The 3,974-nt window shown below is 43.6% G+C and overlaps 1 long non-coding RNA gene across 1 annotated transcript; it reads left to right on the forward strand.

The window, feature by feature from the left end:
* Positions 1-1,236: 1,236 nt before the first annotated feature.
* LOC115294223 lies at positions 1,237-1,540 on the forward strand. The gene is made up of 2 exons (XR_003909773.1): positions 1,237-1,368; positions 1,472-1,540. It is a non-coding gene; the product is annotated as an uncharacterized LOC115294223 (long non-coding RNA).
* Positions 1,541-3,974: the final 2,434 nt, after the last annotated feature.

Genomic DNA, 3,974 nt, shown 5'->3' on the forward strand with positions numbered 1-3,974 from the left:
GCAGCCTTGTATCAACTAATGGGCAGAATCACCCGGGTTACCTCTGGCCTCTGCCTAGACCCCAAGGGATTCCGTACACTCTCCTTACCAGCAGCAGCGATCTCCTTATGTGAAGGGATGCACAAGACACAGCCTGAAGAGCCTGAAGAGTCTCCGCTCGCTGTTGGATCCCGAGCTGGGGGCATTCCCTCACGTCCACACTGCAGGTCTTGTAGATTCAGATTTGCTGAGAAATTAGAAAAACAAAAAAAGAATAGAGATGTAGTCCATGCTTGGTGTTTGTACGTTTATCCATCCATTAAACAAACAAGAAGCATCTACTGTGTGTCATGTTTTGTGAACAAATAGGGCCTACGTTTTCATAGATAGCACAATATGCTTCAGGTATTGTGTTTCGAGCATGAGGAGTCACTGGGTGTCTACAAGGGTCCTCTCTGTAAATGGAGCAGAGACTGCAAGCCGGCTCCTTTCACCTGGACATCCTCCTAGATGATGTTCATCGGCTGCTCTTGTGGTGGGTCTGACCCTGCCGTTATGAGTCTCACAATGGCCATGAGTGGAGAGGACGTGTGCCCCTCCCCTAGCCGGAACCACAAATCCCTCCTCTGTGTCCCTCTGTGTTCTTGCCTTTTGCAGATGTTGCGAATGTGAAAACCCAGGTGTATTTGAAAGCTGCATGTTAATGACAGCAAAGCTCCTTCATCCCAACAGGCTTGACCCATTCTTTCTCATATACTCTGAATTATTACATAAGCAAGAAATAGATTAATTTGTGTATTAGTTAAAAAGACAAAATAAACTCCACCTCAATTAATGAAGTAGAGATGTAACGTGTTCTTCGGAGGCAAATAACTGGACTTCATACATACTAAACGGACAATTATTTTTGATATTCAGACCCGCCTTTCCCTGGCTAGTTACATTCTCCGTGTGTATATGTGCACACACGGGGTGTGAGTGCGTGTTTACAGCTCTCTGCCCACCATCTCTCGACATGTGCTCATTTTACTGCAGGAAGTCACGCACACAGACTGCCTTTCCAGCCCTCTCTCCCCAGAAACCCCAAACACTGTTGGACGTAACAGTTCTCTTCTGGAGGAGGAGCTACCATGTTGGACTTCCGGGGAGGGGGGGCTCTCATCTGTCTCCCCCCAACCCCCAGAACAATAGTCTTTCCTTGTAGAAGTTACCTAGTTACTGTTAATCTCCATAGTAACCAGAACTATTTCAGTTTCCCGTATGTTTCAGAAAAAAACAAACTTTTCCCACAGTTCAACCATTATGGTTAAATGTGGGGTGTGCATTCTGCCTTTTTCTTGCGTTTCACAAAGGAGCCCTACACTTACATTTTCACAGCCTGAAGGCTGAGTAAGTACATTCTGATTTTATCTTCTCATCCCTGTACAACCTGTTTTAAGTGTTTTATTTCTTTCCTCACCTCTATGAGCCACATTTTCTTCTTTATTACCAGGATAAAGGACTATTAGAAGACTCATAATAACATCAGATACCTACCTAATGTCCTGAGGGAAAAGTCAAATAAAGGAAAATGTATTATGAAGAATTGCACTAGTCCGCCACTGTGCCTGTGACGCCGTGAGGGACACAGTGTAAGAGTGCAGGTGCTAATCTGCAGACACAAGGACTTGGTCATTTAAACTCTCGCTCCCTCTCAGGTGGCCTGTGGCCTCAGAAAAATCCGCATCTATACACCCCTCCCCCACCCCATCCCTCCTTGTCCTCCTTATCTTCGCCAGGGATCCTCTCAGCCTCTACTTTTTTTAAGATTATTTCATTTCAGAGAGAGACATGGAAAGAGGGGGAGATAGAGAGAATCACAAGAAGCTTCAGCATTGTTAGCACAGAGCCCGAAGTGGGACTTGAATCCTTGAACTGGGAGATGATGATGGAGCCAAAACTAAGGGATGGACACCGAACCATCAGAGCTCCCCAGATGCGTCCCCCCACCCCCTTTTTCTGAGGCAATTCCAGGTTCCCTAATACTCAGACAAGATGCTTTACACGTACCTCTCGGCTTCTTGGCAGTTTGTGGGGAGGCTATGCTTTCCAGATGTTTCCTTTTTTGTCTCTTCATGGTTCACCTTTCAGAATAACCCCAATCAGTAACTTTCTCCCTGAAACTCTGTTATCAGAGAATCAGTAGATAGTAACAAAGAACCAAATCAGTACATTCAAGAACAACAACTCACTGGAGAGGTCACCTCCTCAGTGTATCACTGTCCTGACCAGCGCTAAGGACACCATCAGGCCTATTATGATGCAAGTCAGCATCAGTATTCTGTAACCTATGGATGACATCACTGCTCCCCACAGGCCTAGCTGGTCCTCACAGGACTGGAGGAGTGCCATGACCCACTGACTAGAGCGATTGCTTTCACCCATTGGAATCCTGTCACTGATTTGAATTCGTGTACCTTGCACTTGATACCAAAACTAGAGATGGCTTGAATCAAACAAAAAACATTCTTTCATGTGTCTACAGTAACCACATTACTAAATCCAGTACCTTAGAGAACTAGCCTGAATGGTAGGAAAGAGTTGACATTAGATCTTATCGGCAGTACTATTTCACTTCTCTGAAACAGTTAAGCGCAAGGTATATGTTGGTGTGTACACGTGGATTTGAGGACATCTCATAATTCTCTACAACCCTAAAATATTTGGACTCTCTCCTACTCTTGGGAACGGTCTCATGCATTTTTACAGCAAGCCCCTGTCTCTGTTGCCACTCTTGCTCTCATTATTTCCCCAGAGGTTTGGGGAAAGGAAAGCTCTTGGATCACATTTACATTCCTGAGCCTCATAATGACGCTTGTTCCTCTCAAGCATGAAGGTCTCATCTACAGGCTTCTGTTCCAGGCCCCAGACTATGTCCTCTGGAAAGGACACTGTACAGGGTTTTAGCTCTGTGGTCAGCTCCATCCCATCTCCCATCGACCATGGCACAGAGCCCCTCCCTTAGGGAAAATCTGTATTTACTGCCACATGAGCAGCTGGACTACAACCAGGCCATAATCTACGGCCTCCTTCAAGTAGATGCTGACTCTGCACATTCCCCTCACTTACCAGGGGCTCCGCCTCTTATAGCCACTGAATGGCAGGCAAATTTATCAAGAAAGGCTCAGCCTTCTCAGCTATCAGAAAAGGTGAAAAGAAAAATTAGATACTATCTTACATGTATCATATTGGTAGAAACTAGGTCAAACTATACAAATGATTATAATGATATAGGTTTAAAAAAAAGGCATCCTGGAGATCTAACATGGCATAAGTAGCCATGTGGAAGAACAATGAGCCAACATTGAGTCAAACGAAATAAGCCCATCATCCATGAGCCTACAATCCCATTCCATAAAGAGGTCATTGCAGGAGTGACACCCATGGCGTCATGCATACTACAGCAGGGAATGACATGTTTTATGTTTTCTGTACATTAATAATTTATATGTAGTTATTTCTATTTCAGCAAGGAGCTCCAACTTCAGTTTAGTTAGTTTCTATCTCCAAAGGAAACGACTAGCAAAGTATGATAGGTACACGTGGCAAAACTCATTTCCAAGGGCAGAAGTCATACCCCTTAAAATACATGACTTCAGGGAAGAATGTCTGGAAGTGACAGGTGATCAGAGATAAAAATAAAATATACTGCAATGAAATAATCATAAATAGTTCCTTGACCAGGCTAGTGACTAAGGAGAATTATAAACTGAACAGGCAATACTCTGGAAGAAAAAAAAAAAAGAATAATTCACCCAAAAGTAAAACACCTCAGATTAGGTCTAAATCCAATTCAAAACAATACACTGCTCTGAAGATCCTTTACTGTATTCATTTCCTTTGGTTCCTATAGCAAATTATCACCAATCTGGAAGTTTAAAATACAAATACATTATCTTACAGTTCTGGAGGTTGAGGTTCAACATGGACCTTACAACCTAAAACCTAGGTTTTAG

The sequence above is a fragment of the Suricata suricatta genome, chromosome 6 (assembly GCF_006229205.1).
Source record: "Suricata suricatta isolate VVHF042 chromosome 6, meerkat_22Aug2017_6uvM2_HiC, whole genome shotgun sequence".
NCBI classification, from domain to species: Eukaryota; Metazoa; Chordata; class Mammalia; order Carnivora; family Herpestidae; genus Suricata; species Suricata suricatta.